This window comes from Taudactylus pleione, unplaced genomic scaffold, assembly GCF_031769625.1.
Source record: "Taudactylus pleione unplaced genomic scaffold, aTauple2 ptg000008l, whole genome shotgun sequence".
In the NCBI taxonomy this organism is placed as follows: Eukaryota; Metazoa; Chordata; class Amphibia; order Anura; family Myobatrachidae; genus Taudactylus; species Taudactylus pleione.
Window position 1 is genome coordinate 2,530,001 of NW_028284411.1, and position 26,196 is coordinate 2,556,196.

The following is a 26,196-nucleotide window of genomic DNA, read 5'->3' on the forward strand; positions in this document are numbered from 1 at the left end:
GTCCTGGGGGGAGGAGGGGGGGAGGTGATTGTCTTATCCCTATACTTAATCCCCCACTTCATGCAACTCCCAGATACCCCTGGAATTCATTGTAGTGCCTCCTGCTGGATAATACGTTTTCTCTGTCTAGTGACCGGGATAAATTAGCTACACGGTGTTGGCTGAGAACAGTCCTTGTATATGAGTAGAGCTTATCACATGTAACTTGTGGCTATGTGAGCTTATGGTAATGTGCAAGCTTATTGATGGGCGCTGAACAATATATAAATAGAATGAGGCTCCGGTGAGCCCTATGTCAGGCGATACATGGGAAGGTTGTACTTACTGTAAGTCAGGGGTCATATTGGGAAAGGACTCCGATGTGACTTTATTCCGGATCGCACACAAGCGTCACATTTAGCAACGTCTGTGACGTGCATTTCCTTGGTTATTACTATGAAATAAACCGGACTGGGGGCGCTGCCCAGCATATATTCCAGCGGCTGCGTATTAAAGGAACCAAAGCAATTATGCCTTTGTTTCCGGACCGGTAATGTCCCCCTGTGATTAGTTACCGTACACAGACCTTCCGCATGAACCCCTCACTGGGGGCAGATATATGAAGAGGGACGACTCTAACTTCATTATATCCCATAACTTTATTAGCTCCCTGCAGCTTCAGGAAACAGATCCTCCTGTGGGGTAGTTATAGGACAGATTATATATATATATATATATATATATATATATAATCTGTCTTTACATGTGTGCAGCCAGCACCCCCCGCTAATAAGTGCATGTCAGACTCTCTCTCTCTGCAGGTCAGCTTAACCCGTCAGGAGAAGAACGGAAAACATTTAGGAGGAGCGGTTCTACAAAACCCACCCCCGTGTCTCTGGTTCTGATCGTTGCTGTGTCCACAGTGACATTGGCCGGATATCCTAGCCCTAGGCCAGGGGACACAGAATCTGGTGGATGGATGGCCTGTCCATCCACTACCAGCCAGTATAGCCATGCTATAGCCACAGCATGTGGCTCCCTCCACTGGGTGTAGGGACCACGTGCCATTTAAAGAACTGTAGCTTGTCTACCTGCTCAACCTTGGAGGCCATGACGCCATTGTGTAATATAACCAAGAAGTACCGATTGGCTGACCTTTTTCCTGCTTGTGATTGGCCACATGCACAGGACTTCTTGTGACATCATCGGGAAGGAGAGGAGATTGGGTTAACAGCCATCGATGTTCCGGATAGGTTACAGTCCACTTATTATTGAGCAACGGTCTTCCCAGGCCGTCTCAATGCGCTGTAGTAGGGTGTGGGACCAGCTGATGTCTGAAAACAGATCAACTCGGCACAGTCTCCTCTTCTAACTCGGCACAGTCTCCTCTTCTAACGTCTAATTACTACTGCTAATTATGGATCTGATTAGTACATTTAACTCCTAGCTCTCCTCCAGGAATAGCCTCGCGGAGCTGGGAAATGGTTAATTAGATGAGGTTGTTATCGTTCCCCATCTATTGTATTAACGAAGAACATCTGTTTGCCGTATAACCCAGAGCTGTTTTCATAAATATTTCCGAGCCGAGGCCTGGCTTGTGTCCAGCGGCAGAGGCCTTATTGTGGGTGGGACGCCGAACGTGTGGTGGAGAGGTTGAACTTCTGTACCCTGGTGGTATATTTACAGTGTGAGACCACATCACAGTTGTATGCAGTGATCAGTGCCTTGAGTGGGGGGGGGGGACTTTTGCACGGTTGTGAAGTGGGAACGCAATGTGTTTATACTGCCGTGAATCCCGTACAATACAGAAAACTTGCTGTTCGGTAATGAGAATGTGGCTGTGCTTTATGGTGTCCAGATGCGCTGTGTGAGGGGCTCAGTATGTTTTGGAGCTGTGATGGGGACAAATTGGTCTTTTCCGGTGAGTTACTCAGGTTGTTTGATGGACGAATAATGCACGCGCTCAGTTGCCAGCCCTCCTGGTGAGAATCCCGGTAGAGAGTGGGCTGGCTTTGTTGGTTATTACTGTATGTGTATAATCCGGCAGTGGTCTTGGTTCAGTTTGATCTCAAAGTGCCAGATATTTAGTGAGTGCTGCCTCATAGCGCTCTGCTGAAAACGCAGAAACCTCGCAATTATTGTTCACAGCTTATTCGGTGTGTCTGAATATTTTGAAACTATCTGTTAATAGGGTTCCACTATATGCTGGTATAGGCCACAATGTGCCCACACACACACACAGATGTGTGTGTGAGTGTGTGTTTTAATCATAATGTCGACAGTCATGATGTCAACATTGTTGAAATTTCGACATGCAACACGTCGACACCCAAAATGTCGACCTACGAATACCCGACATTCTCAGAATATCGACATTAGGAGGAAGCACTAGGAGAGGTTGGGGTTAGGCAGCAAGGGGGACCGGGTAGGGTTAGGGGACCAAACTCACTTCTCCGTCAGATGTCCGCACCGGCCGGACCGAAAAGTCACTGCTGGCGATGCCGCTGCCAGCGTGAGCGGGTAAGTCACCGCTAGAACACCAGGGACGGTCTGTCGACATTCTGCCATGTCAACATTTCAGTTTTACAAAACAAACGAGTGCGTTGGTGTAACGTCCTCAGTTCTTTCCAGTGAGTTCCCATGGCTATTTTAATGTGGAATACTTTTCTTCCCCCCCCTCTTCCCAATCGCTAAATGTCAGGCTGATAACACAAAGATAGATCTTTCTGGAGCATTTTTTTTTCTTTTTTCACATAAGTGAAGTGCCCTGGAATGATTAAATCCACCGTCCAAGTGGTGTGCTGTGAATTTCAGACCCCCGCCTCTTTCCCCGTACCACAAAAACCTGCCAAGGCTGCGGCTTTAACCCCTCGCTTCCCGCCGTAAAGCTCAGGCCGAGGTTCTCGGTGTCTAAGCGCGCGGCACATGGCGTCCCGCGGTGCTGCTGGGTCGGGCCCGGGTGGTGCTGTTACTGGAGTGCTTCTGGCCGAGTGCCCTGCTGTGATGTCATTTGGAACTTGCTAAATCCCAGCTGGAGGTTTTCAGCTCATCCGTTGCTCTTGATTTACACAAATACTGAGCCAGAACTGCTGAATTCATGGGCAGGACCCTCCTTTCAAAATAAACTCAAACCTTTATTAATATTTTCTAAAACTAACCTTTTCGTGGGTGGAGAGGCAGAGCGCTACAGTGCTGTGTGTTAACCGGCGCGGTATCACGTCTCATGTAGCGAGAACTTTAAAAATATAACGAAGGAAAACTACTATAATTTTATTTACTTTTTCTTTTATTTTTATTTTTTAAATTGTAATTTTCCTCGGTCTCTATCCCGATTCTTCGTCTCCCAGGATTTCCCCCCCTGATGTGACACGTTCTTTGTCTCCATAATGGTCTGTCGCTTTGGGAGGTCCGGTTGGTTAGTCTTTCTACAGGCCAATCCCTGTACAAGAAGACCTCCGCAGATAGAATATATTATACAGCTTTGCTCCCTGTGATAAAGTGCCCGAATCATTGGACAGCAGCCTGGTAAATCCCCTCTCTTGGCTGAACGTAAAATGCCTTATGGTTCCAGAGGGAATTTCTCACCCTCTCTAAGCCAGTAAGTCGGCGTAATGTCAGCAGTGGACATTAGATCTGAGGTCGGACTCTGGCAGGCGTCCACTCGTTCTCCCCTGCGTGCATTCTCTGCTTCAAGTGCTCGGGGTATTTTGGATTCCAGGTCTTTGCTGCTCCGCGGGAGCTCAGATACATTCCTGGCTTGTGGCAAAGCGTCTCGATTCTTCTAGGTATTGCTTACCAGGGCCTTCAGTGGTGGGGGAGGCGATCTGGGAACGTGCGGGTAGATGAATGCGCTCTCCAGATAAAGATGTCCTCCTCTCCCAGTACCATCTCCTTTTATCTTCTGCTCGTAACTCAGTTCTCGGATGGCAGCTTGTTGCGCACAGATTGGACTTTCGGGCCAAGTGCGGTTTAAGGCCCGTATCCAATTAGCCGCAGAAAGTCGGAATCCGTGAAAAAGTATCGCCGTTTGCCACTTTTCGCCAGGTGGGAACTTATCTCTGTATTTAATTGCAAACTCTTTTCGCATGCGCACAAATGCAATGTAATAGGCAAAAAAGATTTGCCTGTGAATAGGTGTCGAAAAAAGTGCAAAATCGCTGTTTAGGGGTGCAAAGGTGGGGAAACCACTCTGCACCCTTGGGACAGGCTCCAAAGGATAACTACGTAATTGCAAAGTGGGGTGCAAACTTTAAAAACTAGCGAAATAGACTTTTGGGGGTCTGCTAGTATGGGTGAGGTGTTTTTTGATTGCAGGTGCTTGCTTCAGGTGCGTTTTTTAAACTTTACTTTATAGACTTTATACCATGCTTGCACCCATTTTCAAGTACCCCAAATGTGACAGGACTACTTATTTTTACAAAAAAAAATGCTTAATGCTATTCTTCACCACTTGTGCAAAGACGCTAAATAGAAGATATTGACACACCTTAAGTACCCCAAATAGCTTTATTAGGCTATTCGGGGTCAGGTACATTGATCCCCAATGTTAGCGCATCTTTTAGGGGGTGTCAGGCTGATTTTCCCCAATTCTGACAGCACTTTTCGCCTGGTTTGCATTCACCGGGTAGCGTTTTCGCGTGTTTTGGAATCGAATACGGCGAATAGAGGGGGAGCGCACGATCAGCTAAAATACACAATGTAGGCGAAAAGTCCGGCATGCGAAAAATATCGCAGATACGAGACTAATTGAATACGGCCCCATGTCTGTAAAGTATAATATAGTTCTGCACCTAAATTTTGCCTACATCAAGACACATTGTAGAGTTTGAGATTATAGAGCGGAAAAAAATAGACCTAAAATAAACTCTGCTTTATTTAGAGGTGTAAATACGGCGAGATTGCTCTGTCAGTGTCTGACGTGTGATTGGTGCAGCTGCTCTGTGGCCTGGTCCCCTATTTACGGTAATACACCCGATACGTTTAGTTAGGAGCTAGTGACGTCACTGAGGCATGAGGCACTTTTGTGTAGTGTGGAATGTTCCGTGTTAAGGTGCGCACACATACGGTAAGATAAAACTTAACAATAACGTTCATATCATTGTTGTTCAAATTGTTCATTTTTAGGTGCCTTCCAACACTCAAACGAACAGCGATGCGCGGGCCCTGCGTGCAGGCCATCCTGGTCGATATCGACCAGGTTACATAGGGGCCCACGATCGGCGGTGGTTTGCTAGATAAACGATAACGATCATCCAGCACACCGGGAAGGCGCAGGACGATCAGTCAGCGATATTGTTATCGTATCGTGTGTACGCACCATTACACCATCTGAGGGACAATTGCAAAGTTTTATCCTAGGAGTGGCTGGGAAAGGAAGATTATTTTAGTGTACTCCAGGCTATTACAGATATAGATCAGTCATGAGCAACCTGATCTTCCTCAAGGGCCCTCAAATCTATGTTGCACTTGATTTCAAGTATAAACAAAAAACAGCCTGAAAACAACCACAAAAAGCACCAATATGCCTTCCCGGATTCCAGCACATGCCACGAGACCACCTACTACCTCCCAGTAGCCCCACGTGCACTCGGACCTCCTCAGATACCACATGTACCCTAAACTGGCCGACATGCCCCATATCAGTATCCTAACAGACCCCCACCCTGCTTTCCCTGCAAATCCCCTTCCCCTGCCCATCATACCTCACTCACATGCAGACGCCCATTCCCCTGCCCATCATACCTCACTCACATGCAGACGCCCCTTCCCCTGCCCATCATACCTCACTCACATGCAGACGCCCCTTTCCCTGCCCATCATACCTCACTCACATGCAGACGCCCCTTCCCCTGCCCATCATACCTCACTCACATGCAGACGCCCCTTCCCCTGCCCATCATACCTCATTCACATGCAGACGCCCCATCCCCTGCCCATCATACCTCACTCACATGCAGACTCCCCTTCCCCTGCCCATAATACCTCACTCACATGCAGACTCCCCTTCCCCTGCCCATCATACCTCACTCACATGCCTCTTGCCCCTTCCCCTGCCCATCATACCTCACTCACATGCAGACTCCCCTTCCCCTGCCCATCATACCTCACTCACATGCCCCTTGCACCTTCCCCTGCCCATCATACCTCACTCACATGCCCCTTGCACCTTCCCCTGCCCATCATACCTCACTCACATGCCTCTTGCACCTTCCCCTGCCCACCATACCTCACTCACATGCAGACTTCCCTTCCCCTGCCCACCATACCTCTCACATGCAGACGCCCCTTCCCCTGCCCATCATACCTCACTCACATGCAGATGCCCCTTCCCCTGCCCATCATACCTCCCTCACATGCAGACTCCCCTTCCCCTGCCCATCATACCTCACTCACATGCAGATGCCCCTTCCCCTGCCCATCATACCTCTCACATGCAGATGCCCCTTCCCCTGCCCATCATACCTCTCACATGCAGATGCCCCTTCCCCTGCCCATCATACCTCACTCACATGCAGACGCCCCTTCCCCTGCCCACCATACCTCACTCATATGCAGACGCCCCTTCCCCTGCCCACCATACTTCACTCACATGCAGACGCCCCTTCCCCTGCCCACCATACCTTACTCACATGCAGACGCCCCTTCCCCTGCCCACCATACCTCACTCACATGCAGACGCCCCTTCCCCTGCCCACCATACCTCACTCACATGCAGACGCCCCATCCCCTGCCCATCATACCTCACTCACATGCAGACGCCCCTTCACCTGCCCACCATACCTCACTCACATGCAGACGCCCCTTCCCCTGCCCATCATACCTCACTCACATGCCCCTTGCACCTTCCCCTGCCCATCATACCTCACTCACATGCCCCTTGCACCTTCCCCTGCCCATCATACCTCACTCACATGCCTCTTGCACCTTCCCTACCTCCGTTTACTGCACAACGTCCTGTTCCTGGAAAGTTCCTGTGACGCAGCGGCGAGCTGCTCTTGCCCAGTCATCGTCTCTGCTTTATTTAAAGCAGAGAATAAGGGAAAATATGGAGCAGCCGCTTGGGGGTCACAGGTCTATCTAAGTTATAGCTTCTAAACTATTTATTTTTAAATCCCGACCAGATATCCTCCACTCTAGTAGGTTGTCAGATGGAAGCTGATTGGCTAAGCTGCCGTTTTCACGTGGCAATCACACAGGGCCTCTAATTCTCCAGGCGATTAGCCCAGACAGACATTTCTCCCTGTGACGCAGAGACGGGACAGGACGCAAATTTCTTGTAGCCTCACCCAGAGAGGCAGGAGCATAATCACATATATTCCCCCTGCCCCTTGCTGTTTTCTGAGGTGGGGGCTTCATGACAGAATTACCCCACGCAATTGTTTTATTTCCTGTCGTCTTAAAATAAAAGGTAAAGGAGGTTATATATACCGCTGTAAGTGTGGAGTCCATGTTTTAGTGACTCCTGACTGCTATAGAAAGTTTACAATTTCCCTCCAAGTCATGTTCTCTGCACATACAGTAACACAAAGTCCGACCTGAAGCGCACAGCTGGCACCTTACCTCCTGCTCTACAGCATTTCTGCTGGAAATATTTCAGTTCATTTAATGGGCCACGCATAAATGACAGGTCATCTCCTAGCCAAGGAAAATATACAAGTGTACTTCATCCCTAATAAAAGTGGGTTTTATTTTTTGATGAAGTTTCCCTAAAATTTTCACAAATCGTGTCCATTTTTTTTTTTTTTTACGGCTTCCCTTTAAGAAGTTCATGGTGACTTTTTTTTTTTTTTCTCTTAGATAACAGTGCGTCCTTCACCCACATTTGGTGGATGCAGCCATTTTGTGCGTTGAACCAATATTTGTGAAAACGCAGCCGGTGACTTCGCTCAGGAGCCTTTCCCCTTACTCTGCCTTAGCCGACACTTGGGATAAGGATTGAGGGGGAGACAGATGCGGTTAGACCCAGCATTAATACAGACGTCTATGATCTGCCTCATAGCCCAGCAATGAATCCTAAGTGCAACTAGCGGGCCGCACGGCCCGGGCGTGGCTCTGTCACTGCTCGCTCAGCTTTTCCTGCTCAGTGTTATTGTGGCTTTGTGGTTTCAGGGTGCTTCTAATAAAGCTAAAAGCTGAATAATATACCATTTAATTTCGGGTTCTCAGCATTGGATACGTTTCCTTTTTTTCTTCCGTCGAGCCGCGCTCTTTTTCTGGTTGCCGCCAGGTTCGGAGGCCCATGCACTAAGGCCTATTTCTGTAATTGCTCTTTGCTGGCTCTTTGATTTTTGTCTTCTTAGTAGAAATGACACGTTTCAATGCAGCCAGCACCCCATACTGTGGGGCTTACCCCCCTTCTATCTGTTTCTCTCCGTGACCTGTACAGAGTAACTGGTTAATGTATCCAGCGGGGAGGTAGAACCAGAATATGCTCCTGTAATTGTTATAGGAGGTCACTCTCACTTCCCTTTTTAAATGAGAAGTAACAGCTTTAAACGTCTTTGCTTTCTACCTGTGTGACCGGTCGCTCATGTGGTCGTGCGCTATGAGCGTGGCGGTGTCGGAGATTAATGTGGGGGTGGGGGGGGAATACTTCCTTTTCTTAAATTGCTGTATTTATAACCAAGACATGCAAGTGTGTCAGCGGTTAAAGGGGGCTCCGACGCCAGAATAGTGCTTAACTTAAAAATGTTTAGACGTAACCTTTAGAAATGTATTGTGGCTGCTTAATCTGGTGATCCTGCAATTCTATGTAAAGATCCATCCTGTGTACTGAAGAGGATCTTCCCTGTTGTACGATTTCTCCGCATTAGACTTGAATGCGTTGGAGTATCCATCACGGCCGTATTGCGCTACGTATGGGAATCTCCCTGGGCCGCGTTTCAATACCACATCCTAAGGTTAGTTTGTGAGAAAGACGAAACCCCTGGGAAGAAAATGCAGATTGAAGCGGAGTTGGATTAATGCCGCTTAAACATCTGACTCCTCGGCCTCGCAAACTGGTACATATTCCCTTTTGCTGTACACGTATATGTTTTATCAGAGCCCTTTGTAGTTCTGCGACAGCTAGAAAAGCAACAGGATGGTGCAAGATGTGATCTCACCACCCACAGACTACAAACCCTTTGTGTCTACCGCTATAAAGGGAAAAGCAATTCTGGCAAAACCACTCTGAGAAACCTCATTATCTGCTGACGTTGGACGAGTGACGCGATGCCAGTGGGGGCACGTTCCTTTCCATCCCATATAGCGCCACACAGCGGCACCATTGATCTAATAAAAATTGGTCTTTCAGTGGTGTTTTGTTAGACTATTACGTTATAACTGGTCATTGATTAAGCTGCCACACAAGGATCATTCTAGGGGGAAGGGGGTGTTACTAATATAATTTAATATCGCTGTAGTTTTGCCTTTGTCTGGCACAGGATAAGTACTACTCTTGCCTACTTTTTGGTTCTCTGCAATGGGGAGATCAAGTGCTGAGTGATGACATCCGCACTGCGCGATGATGCGTGGTAGTGATGTCACTAGCTCCATGTGATGTCACAGGCTGAATATTGATAAAGCCCCCCCCCCCCTCCAAACACGGGTGTGTCCTCTGTGTTTAGGAGACTGGTCCTTCACTAGGACTGCTACGAATATCGTTCATTTTTCTACAGTAGAAGCTGGATTTGTTTCCGTCGCTCTTTGAGTAATCCGCGCCCTTCGTCGAGTAATAATTTCACGGCTCCTAACCTTTACCTTCTTCCCCGGGGTTTACAAGAGTTCAGGGCAGGGCCTGTGTCCTCCGTGCCGGACAACCAGCTTGAGTTTAATCTCTGGTCCTGTCTGCTGTGTTTTTCTGCCGGTCTGATCCGTTTCCTCCTCCCAAGCTGCCGTCCTCTGTCCCCTGCCTGGGATCTGACCTCTCCCCTTAATTCTGACGTCAGAGGGGAGAGTTTACCAGAAGCGCCGTGCAAAATGTAGCTTGCCTAGCAAAGGAGTGACCTGATTAGCACCCCCCCTCCAGCACACAGCGAAGGGTTAGAGACAGCTGTGGCTCCTCCAGAGACGTACGGAACATGGATGGTGTGACCTGTGCAGTCTATAGGTACAGTGACGCGTCCCACTTCATTCTTTATTTTCTGTGTACAACTGTCAACACAACGGATGGGCGAAATTTCCCAAACTCCCAACATACGGCTCCTCCATGCTGCAATGAGCTTGTCATAGCGGACATTGAGATTACGAAGCCACACCAGCGCGCCAACTGTACTTAGGTCCTGATTCAGAGTTGTACGCAAGTAAGCAACTCCGCTGCTTTTTTTGTGATCCGGTGCTGTGTCAGAGGACGCAGCCACCGTATCACTTTCGCGAATATATCGGCCAGGATGGCTGGTGTTTTCATGCATCCAAGGCCAGTGAAGCTGTGTCTGAAGACTGGCCTCGGCACACCCTGAAAATGGGGCCAACACCCCCACCCCCGTTTTCCGGTACGCTAGATGTCTCCGCCCCTTTCTGGCCCCAAACGCCTGCAGCGTGTCAGTCATGCAGCGGATTAGGGGGCACTACAAGTGATCTCGCAGACAGTGATCGGCACGTGCAGTGCAGATCCCATGCATGCGCCAATCGGCCCCCATCAGGACCATACTCTGTAAGCCGGGCTCACGGAATAAATGCATATATTGTGCTACATTTTTTTACATCGCTGCCACGAGCGTCTGTATTAAATGTGTATGGTAGTAATTTCACAATCTACAAAGCAGAAATCATGTTGGCAAACTGCAGCATACTAAGGGGGATGGCATTGGAACAGTACACTAAATATATGGAAGATAATGCACTCCCTGCTGTCCTGTATTTACATATTGGGGGCGTTCACTGAGGGGCGCTGTCTCCGTATCAAAGGACAAGACTGGAGACCGAACGCTTTCATTATAGGTGATAGAAATCTGAGGTGACTCTGAATATCTATAATAAGAAATACCCCTTTCACACTTGCAGCAATAACCTGGATTATTTCACGAGAACACGCAGAAACGCGGATATTGCTTAGTGTGAAAGGGCCAGGTTGAACTACGCCTGGGTAACGAGCAGGGTTGAAGACTGGTTCAACCCGGCTCGCGGTGCAGTGTGGTCAGGTACCCCGGGTCGAATGGACCCGTTCTCAGCATAGGAAGAGCCAGCGCTTAGAGATTCTCCTCTTCAAGTGTTAGCGGTGACGTCATTGACCCGGCAATAAGCCAGGTCAGGCCGCCATTATGATGGAGGTCGCACCCGGGATGGACCCGTGTATAAATATCCTGGGTGCGACCCATTAATGCGATGTGAAAGGTGTATTACAGTACAGGATGCACTAATCCTTAATACACATTTCCCTAATGAACACTGAAGCAATGGCTTTAAAACTCTACTTTATAGACGTATGCCCTGCAAATACACTGCTCCAACCCGGGTTTTTCAACACCGGTGTAACCTTAATGCCCCGCATGCTGGTACTTGTGGTTCTCCAAGTGCCAGCATGCTGGGGGAGGCTTGCTGGGGACCTGTAGTTCTACTGTAAAAGACAATGTTTTTACATCTATTATTACACTACACTTTACACTATCAACCCGGCACCTACCGGCCAGAGATCTGCCCCGGGCTATCAGCCCAAGCCTTGGGGTACCCTGGGAGGGGGAACCCTTTATTAGGGGGATAGCCACCTCTCCAGGTATCCCCGGTCTGGGCTGACTAGCGGTCAGGCGTAATGCTTTGGCTGGGGGACCCGGTGAAAGGGTTCCCTTGGCTGTGGCATTACACCCCTGCTAGAAAGAGTCCGGTGCTGGTTATGGAAAACACAGGGGACCCCCTACTCATTTTGTCCACTGTATTTCCAAAACCAGGACCGGCTTGCTGAGCCCAGTGCTGGTTGTGCTACATACAGGGGACCCCTACGTCTTTTTGTCCCCTGTATTCTCACAACCAGGACTGGCTCTGAAAAGTCCGGGGCTGGTTGTGATTTTAGAAGGGAACCCCACGTCATTTTTTATTTTACACAGATGCATGCACGGATATCTGTACAGCCCATTATTTAAATTTTTATGAAATCTTCAAGATGGTCGTCTGGGGTTTTGGACAGCAAACGATACATCATGAACGATGTACTGGAGGACGCCGCATACCAGCTGATTGGCCGCCTTCAGTGGCGCTTGGAGGTGACGTCGTCTCCAAGCATCCACTTCCACGCCGGAAGAGCAGAGTCACTGCAGACCCGGCTCCGGCGTGAACGGCGCCGACTCGGGAATATCCTGGGTCGGCTCCAGCTAAAGTCCGGGTCTGATCCGGTTTGGAGACCCCGGAATTTGGGTATAAAGGCAGTATGAGGGATAGACCCTGTGTATACTAATGTCTTCCAGTCATGCAGCTGTCCTCAGAATCATATGAATGTCATTAGGACCCTAAACAATCCCCTAAATGCGTCTCGTGTTGGCTGGTTCCATCTTTCATTCTGTGGGATATTAATATTTTCATGCAAGTGGATGTACATGACTCCCATATGCTGGGAGCGGGTCTTTAGATTAGTGGATATTATTCTCAGTTCTCCACTCTGGTTTAATACATTTCTTTGACCTTATTATCTCGGGAGTGGCATTGCTGTTAATTTCCAGCCCCAGAAATAGGAGGAATGGGGGGGGGTATTATTGATGCTTTTTTCTGCAGGAAATCATATCTTCACTGTGGACCTCTCTTCCTGGGGAAACCATGGACACTTAGAGAGGGACTCATGGGCGCCTGTTGCTGTGACCGCTGTCTGAGACTCTGCAATGCATGCTGTAATACACAATGTAAACCTTGTGTGTGTGGGGGGGGGGTGCTCTGTTGCTGCTTTGCCCAGGTTTATTGGTTGGGAGGTGCTCTGTTGCTGACATGCCCAGGTTTATTGGTTGGGAGGTGCTCTGTTGCTGACATGCCCAGGTTTATTGGTTGGGAGGTGCTCTGTTGCTGACATGCCCAGGTTTATTGGTTGGGAGGTGCTCTGTTGCTGACATGCCCAGGTTTATTGGTTGGGAGGTGCTCTGTTGCTGACATGCCCAGGTTTATTGGTTGGGAGGTGCTCTGTTGCTGACATGCCCAGGTTTATTGGTTGGGAGGTGCTCTGTTGCTGACATGCCCAGGTTTATTGGTTGGGAGGTGCTCTGTTGCTGACATGCCCAGGTTTATTGGTTGGGAGGTGCTCTGTTGCTGACATGCCCAGGTTTATTTCTTTGGGAGGTGCTCTGTTGCTGCCTTGCCCAGGTTTATTGGTTGGGAGGTGCTCTGTTGCTGTCTTGCCCAGGTTTATTGGGTGGGAGGTGCTCTGTTGCTGCCTTGCCCAGGTTTATTGGGTGGGAGGTGCTCTGTTGCTGCCTTGCCCAGGTTTATTGGGTGGGAGGTGCTCTGTTGCTGCCTTGCCCAGGTTTATTGGTTGGGAGGTGCTCTGTTGCTGCCTTGCCCAGGTTTATTGGTTGGGAGGTACTCTGTTGCTGCCTTGCCCAGGTTTATTGGTTGGGAGGTGCTCTGTTGCTGCCTTGCCCAGGTTAATTGGTTGGGAGGTGCTCTGTTGCTGTCTTGCCCAGGTTTATTGGGTGGGAGGTGCTCTGCTGCTGACGTGCCCAGGTTTATTGGGTGGGAGGCGCTCTGCTGCTGACGTGCCCAGGTTTATTGGGTGGGAGGTGCTCTGTTGCTGACATGCCTAGGTGGCAGGGGGAGAAATGTGCTCTTTTGCTGCCTTATTCAGGTTGCAGGAATGGGGGCGCTCTGATGCCTTGCCCAGGTGGTGGGGAGGGAGGTACTGTGTCTCTGCCTTATTGAGGTTGCAGGAATGGGGGCGCGCTCTTGCTGTTTTTCTCAGGTGTCTGTGTAGGGAGCAGGGGTGTATCTAGGGGTCCGAGCGCCCCTGGCAAAGTAAGGGACTGGCGCTCCCCATATTTTAAATAGGTAAGGCGCACGTGCCGAAACCCCATATCTATATTTATAACTTTACCTGCCCATTAATAACAGCACAGCAAAACCCTCTCACCTCGCAGCCCCCCTCTGCACAGCCCCTCATACCATAGCCCCTCACATCACAGCCCCTCACTGCATAGCGTTCCTCGGCGCAGGGCAATATGGGAATGGACTGGGAGAGACGTCATGACGTCTCTACCAGTCCCAACAGACCCTACAGGAGGCGGGGAAAGACTGCTTTGCGCCACAACAAAGCACTCAAGGGGGCTCTCCAAGTGATATGCAGAGGCTTATGGATATCGCTCTCCTCTGGCCATGGTTGGGACTGCCGGGAGGCGCCCCCTCGTTGCCGGCGCCCCTGGCAAGTGCCATCCTGGCCATAGGGGGTAGATACGCCCCTGGTAGGGAGGTGCTCTGCTACTTGCCCAGGTGGCGGGGGAGGGAGGCGGTCCTCTATTGCTGCCTTGCCCATTTGGAAGAAGTGTGTTGCCTGGCCCGGGTGTCTGGGGTGAAAGGCTGTCAGGCCCAGGGTGCCAGTAACAGGTGCAAAATAACTATAACATTATTAGGACTCCTCCTTTTATACTGTGTTCCCCCTTTATAATGCCCCCATCAATGTTTTGTCACCTGTTCAGAGACCTGTGCAATCACCCTGGTTTTGGTCTGAAATATAAAGAGGAACTACTGTAAGTAATAGTCTTCCTGAATAGGGAAAGCAGCGATGCCCTTATTTGCACCACCCACTGTACAGGTTCTCATGAGCTTGGAGCCCACCACCCACTGTACAGGTTCTCATGAGCTTGGAGCCCACCACCCACTGTACAGGTTCTCATGAGCTTGGAGCCCACCACCCATGCATTCGGCCCCTTATTATACATTTTAGATTATTATTATACTGTAAGCCTCATGACCACAAGTTAAAATGGTATTTTTATATATGAGCTTAAGCCTGCTTTCCTAACACCACACTCCTAACCGTAATTGTTTCCTGGCCCCAGCCTTCTAAGAGAATGGTCTTGTGTCGGATCCACAGTCTGACTGCCAAGAGCTGGGGTTGTTCAGATGGAGGAGTAAGATAACCCGGGGATGGGACTCGGGAGGTGTTCATGTGCTCCCAGCCCATCTGTGTAGCGTCTCGCGAGCTGTGGGTATGTACTAATACACTCCTCCTGCGGATGCGTAGGCGGCCATGCAGAACTTTGTGACCTCTTTGCTGTGGAAACCTGTGAGTGATACGTACAGTAAATAAGATTTATGATGCACTAATGACAAGATTGCAAACGGTCTGTGTGCCAGGCAGCTTAAAGGGACAATATACCGTCTGTAATGAGAGTTTCCGTTCATATTTGTTAGAAACTGAGCTGCCGTGATTTGGGTGCCGGACAAGAAACTTCATAAACTATATTAGCAATAGTGTCATAGCAGGTAGTGGTCTTCTGTTGACCACGCTGATCAATAAGCAGCCACTCTTGATGACCAAATCTGTGTGTGTGGCTTAGATTGCGCAGGGACCCTGTCTATGGACGATCAGATCTGTGTGTGTGGCTTAGATTGCGCAGGGAGCCTGTCTATGGACGATCGGATCTGTGTGTGTGGCTTAGATTGTGCAGGGAGCCTGTCTATGGACGATCGGATCTGTGTATGTGTGGCTTATAGATTGCGCAGGGAGCCTGTCTATGGACGATCGGATCTGTGTGTGGCTTAGATTGCTCAGGGAGCCTGTCTATGGACGATCGGATCTGTGTGTGTGTGGCTTAGATTGCGCAGGGAGCCTGTCTATGGAAGATCGGATCTGTGTATGCGTGGCTTAGATTGCGCAGGGAGTCTGTCTATGGAAGATCAGATGTGTGTGTGTGTGGCTTAGATTACGCAGGGAACCTGTCTATGGACGATCAGATCTGTGTGTGGCTTAGATTGTGCAGGGAGCCTGTCTATGGACGATCCGATCTGTGTGTGTGTGGCTTAGATTGTGCAGGGAGCCTGTCTATGGACGATCGGATCTGTGTGTGTGGCTTAGATTGCGCAGGCAGCCTGTCTATGGACGATCGGATCTGTGTGTGGCTTAGATTGTGCAGGGAGCCTGTCTATGGACGATCGGATCTGTGTGTGGCTTAGATTGTGCAGGGAGCCTGTCTATGGAGGATCAGATCTGTGTGTGTGTGTGTGTGTGTGTGGCTTAGATTGTGCAGGGAACCTGTCTATGGACGATCAGATCTGTGTGTGGCTTAGATTGTGCAGGGAGCCTGTCTATGGACGATCCGATCTGTGTGTGTGTGTGTGGCTTAGATTGTGCAGGGAACCTGTCTATGGATGATTGGATCTGTGTATGTGTTGCTTAGATTGTGCAGGGAGCCTGTCTATGGACGATCGGATCTGTGTGTGTGGCTTAGATTGCGCAGGGAGCCTGTCTATGGACAATCGGATCTGTGTGTGGGGATTAGATTGTGCAGGGAGCCTGTATATGAACGATCAGATCTGTGTGTGGCTTAGATTGTGCAGGGAGCCTGTCTATGGACGATCGGATCTGTGTGTGGCTTAGATTGTGCAGGGAGCCTGTCTATGGACGATCGGATCTGTGTATGTGTGGCTTATAGATTGCGCAGGGAGCTTGTCTATGGACGATCGGATCTGTGTGTGGGGATTAGATTGTGCAGGGAGCCTGTCTATGGACGATCGGATCTGTGTATGTGTGGCTTATAGATTGCGCAGGGAGCCTGTCTATGGACGATCAGATCTGTGTGTGGGGATTAGATTGCGCAGGGAGCCTGTCTATGGACGATCGGATCTGTGTGTGGGGATTAGATTGTGCAGGGAGCCTGTCTATGGACGATCGGATCTGTGTGTGTGTGGCTTAGATTGTGCAGGGAGCCTGTCTATGGACGATCGGATCTGTGTATGTGTGGCTTATAGATTGCGCAGGGAGCCTGTCTATGGACGATCAGATCTGTGTGTGGGGATTAGATTGCGCAGGGAGCCTGTCTATGGACGATCGGATCTGTGTGTGGGGATTAGATTGTGCAGGGAGCCTGTCTATGGACGATCGGATCTGTGTATGTGTGGGGATTAGATTGTGCAGGGAGCCTGTCTATGGACGATCGGATCTGTGTATGTGTGGGGATTAGATTGTGCAGGGAGCCTGTCTATGGACGATCGGATCTGTGTGTGTGTGGCTTAGATTGCGCAGGGAGCCTGTCTATGGACAATCGGATCTGTGTGTGGCTTAGATTGTGCAGGGAGCCTGTCTATGGACGATCGGATCTGTGTGTGGCTTAGATTGTGCAGGGAGCCTGTCTATGGACGATCGGATCTGTGTGTGGCTTAGATTGTGCAGGGAGCCTGTCTATGGACGATCGGATCTGTGTATGTGTGGCTTAGATTGCGCAGGGAGCCTGTCTATGGACGATCGGATCTGTGTGTGGCTTAGATTGTGCAGGGAGCCTGTCTATGGACGATCGGATCTGTGTGTGTGTGGCTTAGATTGCGCAGGGAACCTGTCTACGGACGATCGGATCTGTGTGTGTGTGGCTTAGATTGCGCAGGGAGCCTGTCTATGGACGATCGGATCTGTGTGTGTGTGGCTTAGATTGCGCAGGGAGCCTGTCTATGGACGATCGGATCTGTGTGTGGGGCTTACATTGCGCAGGGAGCCTGTCTATGGACGATCGGATCTGTGTATGTGTGGCTTATAGATTGCGCAGGGAGCCTGTCTATGGACGATCGGATCTGTGTGTGTGGCTTAGATTGACCACCTCCCCGCACTCTAAACCTAACACCCCCTCCAAGGTGCCTAAACCTAACCTCCCCCCTAGTGCCTAAACCTAACACTCCCTCCCCGGTGCGTAACCTTAACCCCTAATGCCAAACCCCGCACCCTAACCTCCCCCTAACACCCCAATAATTACCTTCGGGATGCTGGCGTTCGGGATACTGGTGCCTGCTGACTACATCCCGCCCTCACGTGAAATGTTGTGTATAAGAGCGGTCAGTTGTAGAAGGGGTATACGGAGTGTATGGTATCACAGCACAGTATAAGGTAGCCGGTCAGTTGTAGAAGGGGCATACGGAGTGTATGGTCTCACAGCACAGTATAAGTAGAGCTGTCAGTTGTAGAAGGGGAATACGGAGTGTATGGTATCACAGCACAGTATAAGTAGAGCGGTCAGTTGTAGAAGGGGAATACAGAGTGTATGGTATCACAGCACAGTATAAGGTAGCCGGTCAGTTGTAGAAGGGGTATACGGAGTGTATGGTATCACAGCACAGTATAAGGTAGCCGGTCAGTTGTAGAAGGGGCATACGGAGTGTATGGTCTCACAGCACAGTATAAGGTAGCCGGTCAGTTGTAGAAGGGGCATACGGAGTGTATGGTATCACAGCACAGTATAAGTAGAGCGGTCAGTTGTAGAAGGGGAATACAGAGTGTATGGTATCACAGCACAGTATAAGGTAGCCGGTCAGTTGTAGAAGGGGTATACGGAGTGTATGGTATCACAGCACAGTATAAGTAGAGCGGTCAGTTGTAGAAGGGGAATACGGAGTGTATGGTATCACAGCACAGTATAAGTAGAGCGGTCAGTTGTAGAAGGGGCATACGGAGTGTATGGTAGCACAGCACAGTATAAGTAGAGCGGTCAGTTGTAGAAGGGGCATACGGAGTGTATGGTAGCACAGAACAGTATAAGTAGAGCGGTCAGTTGTAGAAGGGGCATACGGAGTGTATGGTAGCACAGCACAGTATAATGTAGCCGGTCAGTTGTAGAAGGGGCATTCGAAGTGTATGGTAGCACAGAACAGTATAAGTAGAGCGGTCAGTTGTAGAAGGGGCATACGGAGTGTATGGTAGCACAGCACAGTATAAGGTAGCCGGTCAGTTGTAGAAGGGGCATACGGAGTGTATGGTATCACAGCACAGTGTAAGGTAGCCGGTCAGTTGTAGAAGGGGTATACGGAGTATATGGTATCACAGCACAGTATAAGGTAGCCGGTCAGTTGTAGAAGGGGCATACGGAGTGTATGGTAGCACAGCACAGTATAAGGTAGCCGGTCAGTTGTAGAAGGGGCATACGGGGTGTATGGTAGCACAGCACAGTATAAGGTAGCCGTTCAGTTGTAGAAGGGGCATACGGAGTGTATGGTAGCACAGCACAGTATAAGGTAGCCAGTCAGTTGTAGAAGGGGCATACGGAGTGTATGGTAGCACAGCGCAGTATAAGATAGCCGGTCAGGTCCTGTAATGCCTTCTGCACACTTCCCCGTTGGCCGGGGGACTTTCATTACAGGCGCTTTTTACGTATAAGATTTGTGATTCTCCAGCTGTTTGTAATAATGGAACAATATTGCCACCTTATTTGTTGTCCCATTGACGGACAGCGTCTGCCTGTAAAGCAGAGTCCACATGTCCTTTGCATAACCCTTACTAGGAACGCTCCAGCGGAGGGGAGGGGAGATGTCGCTGAGTGAGCGTGCCTGTGTAATTATACATTAATATATGGCCCCCAGTTGATGTGTTAAAGTGTACCCACCACCACCATCTGCGGTCTGTGCAGGCAGCTATTTGATTTGTGGGCTGAATCGAATATTTCTGTAAATTCGCCATGAACTCGCCTCATGCCGCAGCAATCTCAATGGCTTCCAGGGAGTCTAAGGGTTAAGTATCACACGGACTCTTCCCTGTGTAACTCACAGGCCCTATGTTTTATACATGAGCACTTGAGGGACGTTGTGGTATTCCTCCAATTAGCCCCCAGCCCCTGTCAGTCCCGTGCTGGGGGGATATATACGTTCATTTTCCATTTCAACTGATAACTCGCACAAGATGGGTATTTAGCGCACATCGGGAATATCACCAGAAATATCTCAGCCCTCCTGTCCTGGGGCCGCATGTTGTTCAGGGGGCGATCGGAGTCGTCTGCGTGTCTGGCTTTCAGCTTGCCAGGTTATGTAATCTTATGGAGGTGATGTCAGCCGCTGAGATCCCAGTAAGGGCTACGTCCCTGTAACCACAGCCAGCTGCTGGCAGCCATTCCATGTAACTCTTTCTTCCCACGCTCCGCGTTTTGCCATAACCGTGATGAATTCCAGGCTTCCAGGTTTGGTAATGATGGCGTGTAACCCTTGCCCTTAGTTTGGTAATGATGGCGTCTAACCCTTGCCCTTAGTTTGATAATGATGGCGTCTAACCCTTGCCCTTAGTTTGGTAATGATGGCGTGTAATCCTTGCCCTTAGTTTGGTAATGATGGCGTGTAACCCTTGTCCTTAGTTTGGTAATGATGGCGTGTAACCCTTGCCCTTAGTTTGGTAATGATGGCGTGTAACCCTTGCCCTTAGTTTGGTAATGATGGCGTGTAACCCTTGCCCTTAGTTTGGTAATGATGGCGTGTAACCCTTGCCCTTAGTTCCTGACCAAGGCATTGGATGTTGGTGGGGGCAGAAGTTCCTGTGACACTGTCATGTGATTGCTCAGAGCCAATGTCCTGCCAGCTGACAGCTTGGTGATGTCACAGGATGCTTCTCAGGAACACAATGAGCTGCCCGGGAATTGGCTGGCTTCATGTACATATGTAAATAGGGCAATATAGAATAAAGTAATACAGTTTTAACACCAGTGTGGGGCTGGCCGAAAATATACACTGTCCCCAATAGTAGTGCCTGCTAGATGACAAATAGATTCTGATCTAGATCACACCTCCAGCATCTACTTTCCAGCTTGCCATTAAAGTGCTAACCCTGCCTCCCGATAGCTGTCATATACTGCTTTCTGCAGCTCTTATGCTACATTGCTGTATTCCAGCTCCCACCTTTTTTATTTCAGTGATAAACTATGAATTTTGTATCATCCTTTCTGGGGTTTTACTTTGTTGCCTTGACACAGTGGCATCCAAATACATTGCGTAAACTCTTGTCTGGCTAATACTAAAGCCTTACTGAAAAGCACAGCAGGAAGCCATCAGGGCAAAGCAGTGTGTTAGGTATGCTTGTGCTTAGTGCATCCTCACCCTTGTAAGCAATAGTCATGTTGGCACACATGGAGGAAGGGTTAACCATGCTGGGGGTTGCTGGTACATGACTTCATGACTCCCCCAGTGACTGGTACGAGCAGTGATGCTGCCATTTCCCCCTTCTCCCACAAAGAAATGTCTGTCTCTGGTGCCTGGGCGTGAGTCGTGTCCTCCGCAGCCTTCCATAGTAACGGCCCCAGCCATCGCACAGGCACATGTCGCCTGTCAGAGGGTTACAGCAGACATGTGACTCCGTGCGCCCTGTTCCAGATAATTAGAACGCCTTTGATTTTTCCTCTAATTAAAGTCTGAAGGGGTCGATGAAGAGAACACGCACGTACCGAAGTTCTGGGGAGCGGAATCCGGGGTGCGCCATCATTTAATGATTGCCCAGATAATGAGCCATGTTGCCGCCCAGGCACCTCCAGTAAAGCGTCACATTGAGGTGATCACATTTGGATTGTACTGAATAAGTTTAAACCTTTTTTGATATTTTCGTACTGAATAAGACACCACATTGTGTGACAGTGATTACTGCTTTCCACTGTTCTTTACTCTGCATTCCGGATCTCGGGCATTCTGGGTTACTGTAAATAGACGGCTATCCAATCTCCTGCTCCTGTGCCATGTTTCAAATTCATTGTTGATGAGAGCAGAGGTTCCTGCAAAAACGGGTGTCATGTGATCTCACAGAGCCAATGTACTGCAAGCTGACAGCTTGCTGATGTCACAGGGTGCTTCTCAGGTCATGCTCCTGCCAGCAATCTGGTTGGTCCTCACAAATATTCATCGCGCCCAAAAGGCTTCATTATTAAGTTATTTTTATAATATATATATATATATATATATATATATATATATATTGCAGTTATTTACAAAGTGCACACATATTCTGCGTCGCTTTACAGTGGATATTAGGCCATTCATATCAGTCCCTGCCCACACACACGTACGTTAAATTTTATTGGGAGCCGACTAACCTACCAGTATAGTTTTGGAATGTGGGGAGAAACCAGAGCAAACGCACACAGTTAGGGCCATACTGGGAATCGAACCCACGACCTCAGTGCTGTTAGGCAGTAATGCTGAGAATTACACAGTCTGTGCTATGCCAATAGTGCTGCTTCATGCTAATTCTTATATAGGACATACATCTATTACACTATGCTGTACAAAGAATGTTTCACTCATTCACATCAGTCCCTGCCCCAGTGTAGCTTTAACTCTATATTCCCTGTCACATAGACACACTAGGGTTAATTTCTTTTACGGCAGCTAAACAACCTGTCAGCATGTTTTTGGAGTGTGGGAGGAAACCTACACAAATAATGGGAGAACATGCAAACGCCACACAGGCTTGGGAAATGAACTCATGACATCAGTACTGTAAGGTAGTGCTAACCACTACACCAACCATGCTGCTCCATGCAAATTCTTATATATCTATATACAGAGCCGTAACTAGACTTTTTGGTCCCCTGTGCCGCAGAGCATTGGCGCCTCCCCCCCCCCCCCCCCCCCTCATTTTTTTAAATAGTGACATAAGATAGCGCACCTGAAAAAGGGCCATGGCCTCATGGGGAAGAGATAGGGGAGGCCAGGAGATGCTGGGGATAAATAGGGACATAATATAGTGCACCTGAGAGAGGGCCATGGCCTCATGGGGAAGGGCCAGGGAAGAGATAGGGGAGGCCAGGAGATGCCGGGTATAAATAGGGACATAATGTAGTGCACCTGAGAGAGGGCCATGGCCTCATGGGGAAGGGCCAGGGAAGAGATAGGGGAGGCCAGGAGATGCTGGGGATAAATAGGGACATAATATAGTGCACCTGAGAGAGGGCCATGGCCTCATGGGGAAGGGCCAGGGAAGAGATAGGGGAGGCCAGGAGATGCCGGAGATAAATAGGGACATAATATAGTGCACCTGAGAGAGGGCCATGGCCTCATGGGGAAGGCCCAGGGAAGAGATAGGGGAGGCCAGGAGATGCCGGAGATAAATAGGGACATAATATAGTGCACCTGAGAGAGGGCCATGGCCTCATAGGGAAGGGCCAGGGAAGAGATAGGGGAGGCCAGGAGATGCTGGGGATAAATAGGGACATAATATAGTGCACCTGAGAGAGGGCCATGGCCTCATGGGGAAGGGCCAGGGAAGAGATAGGGGAGGCCAGGAGATGCCGGAGATAAATAGGGACATAATATAGTGCACCTGAGAGAGGGCCATGGCCTCATGGGGAAGGCCCAGGGAAGAGATAGGGGAGGCCAGGAGATGCTGGGGATAAATAGGGACATAATATAGTGCACCTGAGAGAGGGCCATGGCCTCATGGGGAAGGGCCAGGGAAGAGATGGGGGAGGCCAGGAGATGCCGGAGATAAATAGGGACATAATGTAGTGCACCTGAGAGAGGGCCATGGCCTCATGGGGAAGGGCCAGGGAAGAGATAGGGGAGGCCTGGAGATGCTGGGGATAAATAGGGACATAATATAGTGCACCTGAGAGAGGGCCATGGCCTCATGGGGAAGGGCCAGGGAAGAGATAGGGGAGGCCAGGAGATGCCGGAGATAAATAGGGACATAATATAGTGCACCTGAGAGAGGGCCATGGCCTCATGGGGAAGAGATAGGGGAGGCCAGGAGATGCTGGGGATAAATAGGGACATAATATAGTGCACCTGAGAGAGGGCCATGGCCTCATGGGGAAGGGCCAGGGAAGAGATAGGGGAGGCCAGGAGATGCCGGAGATAAATAGGGACATAATATAGTGCACCTGAGAGAGGGCCATGGCCTCATGGGGAAGGGCCAGGGAAGAGATGGGAGAGGCCAGGAGATGCTGGGGATAAATAGGGACATAATATAGTGCACCTGAGAGAGGGCCATGGCCTCATAGGGAAGGGCCAGGGAAGAGATAGGGGAGGCCAGGAGATGCCGGAGATAAATAGGGACATAATATAGTGCACCTGAGAGAGGGCCATGGCCTCATGGGGAAGGGCCAGGGAAGAGATGGGAGAGGCCAGGAGATGCTGGAGATAAAAGAAGAGGAAGCGGCAAGTGAGAATGATAATAAACAGGAAAATTGACAGGTCCAAACAGCGCCCCCTATGCACTTTATATAGTGGATGGATTTATACTCCCAGGTAAGGATTGCTCAGAAGCAATAATCCTTTTCCACTCCTGCAAAATACTGCTGACAAGTGTTTCAGTCTGCTGCAAAAGTCCTTTTGCATGTAAAGTGCGTCTACTCCAGTTTATTCTCCGCAAACAGATCTTAGGAAAATGTGAACACTGATCAAACGATCCTGACTATTAATAGGACTGATAATAGTCATTTGATGATGTACCCTTGATGAAGTCCCATGTGGGGACGAAACGCGTTGGGTCTCCATCGTATTTTGACTAGTGTTTGATGGTATTTTTCAGCAACATTACAATGAATCATTGCTAACCCTGAAAACAGGATTTATGACCTCTTAAAAATCATTTAAAGACCAACCAAGGACTCAATAAATCTACTCTCTGTGAAACGAAAGGGAGATTCATCCTTTGTGTCGACATCTAGGACTGATCATTGAAGTAGCTTCATTGCTGCATTAATTGTTGATTTTTTAATTATTCAGTTTGTTATTTACACATTTTGTATTTTAATATATTTTATATTTTGTAAATTAAAGCGCCCTTTCTCTTCTTTCTTGAGATAGATACACACAGACACAGACACAGTCAGGTGCATAAATATTGGGACATTGACAGATTTCTCATATTTTGGCCTCTATTCATCCCCACAATGGCTTTGAAATGAAACAAACAAGATGCGCTTTACCTGCAGACTTTCAGATTTAATTTGAGGGTAATTACATCCAAATCAGGTGAACGGTGTAGGAATTACAACGGTTTCTATATGTGCCTCCCACTTTTTAAGGAGCCAAAAGTAATGGGACTATCAACTCAAAAGCTATTTCATGGACAGGTGTGGGCTATTCCCTCGTTATTTCATTATCAATTAAGCAGGTAAAAGGTCTGGAGTTGATTCTAGGTGTGACATTTGCATTTGGAATCAGTTGCTGTTGACTCTCAATATGAGATCCAAAGAGCTGTCAGTATCAGTGAAGCAAGCTATCATTAGGCTGAAAAATCAAAACAAACCTATCAGAGAGATAGCAAAAACATTAGGTGTGGTCGAATCAACTTATATATTCTCTCATTGACTGTAATGGTTTCTGCTTGAAAATTGCATGTACACTTATACCCCTTTTACACCGGAGCTAAAACCCGGGTTTTTGAAGGGTTAACCCGGGCAGCTCCCTGGTGTAAAAGGGGAGAGAGTTGGATCGCCGGGTCGAGTGACCCGGCAATCCAACCCAGGCAACTAGCAGGGTTTAACATGGGCGTAGCCTGTGAAACCCTGCTGCGAGAACAGCGCACTCCGGGTCACGGTGACCTGGAGTGCGCTGCTAGCCGGCCGATTGGTCCGGCTTCAGTCAGTAGCGCTTGGAGATGACGTCATCTCCAAGCGACCACTTTCACTCCGCAAAAGCCGGGTCTATGCAGACCCGACTGCGGTGTGAGCGGCGCTGACTCGGGAATATCCCGAGTCTCGCGCCGGCAAAATTTCGTGTCTGATCCGGATAGGAACTTTGTTCCAACTCCGGGTCAGACCCGGAATTTAGGTGGAAAAGGGGTATTAGTGGCTCACTCTGATGCATGTCAGCTGAAATCTTCAGCTCATATGTAGATAGGTTAGAAATAGCTTCAACGTATGCATGCGTTTATTGCTGAAGATAGGCCTGGGCTAACATGAAGGTGCTTCAATACCTGCTGATATAATCAGCCCCATCCTTGCCGATGCCTCCATGCGGGAGTGCAGTACCCTGATGAAACGTTGGGTCAGACATTTCTGTGGCGATGATTATACGCGGCAGTGTTGGGGAATTACTAGGCCGCATTATAATGAATATGTGCGTAGGTGACTGGTACGCTCTATAGGCTTATTCCACACACATCCACCAATCGGATCTGATACGAAAAAGATGTCCGGAGAAAGTTCCAGAGTTGAGTGCCCTCAGTTCCTCCGCGGATGATGTTTGTGATTCTCCGAGTAAATCCTGTTACATTGTAACTATTTATATGAGACAGTTTGTATCACAGCATAAACAACTGCCAGTGGCTATAGTTACGTCTCCCAGGGACAAATCTTCATTCATCTGAGGATGCTGATCCCCATGTAATAATGTCTTATCTGTCCCTAGTCCCCCTCCGCACCCACCCAACATAAT

At 49.1% G+C, this 26,196-nt stretch overlaps 1 protein-coding gene across 4 annotated transcripts in view; it reads left to right on the forward strand.

Annotated features, from left to right (window-relative positions):
- The window catches only part of ADD3 (adducin 3), a 103,148-nt gene that overhangs the window by 50,645 nt on the left and 26,307 nt on the right, over nt 1-26,196 (forward strand). The window contains exon 1 of one of the 4 annotated variants that reach the window (XM_088464624.1): nt 1,711-1,900. The exons of the other annotated variants lie outside the window; for them this stretch is intronic. The gene's annotated coding sequence lies outside the window, so the exon portion shown is untranslated. Of the gene's footprint in view, nt 1-1,710; nt 1,901-26,196 lie in introns of those variants that run through there. 4 annotated transcript variants of the gene reach the window in all.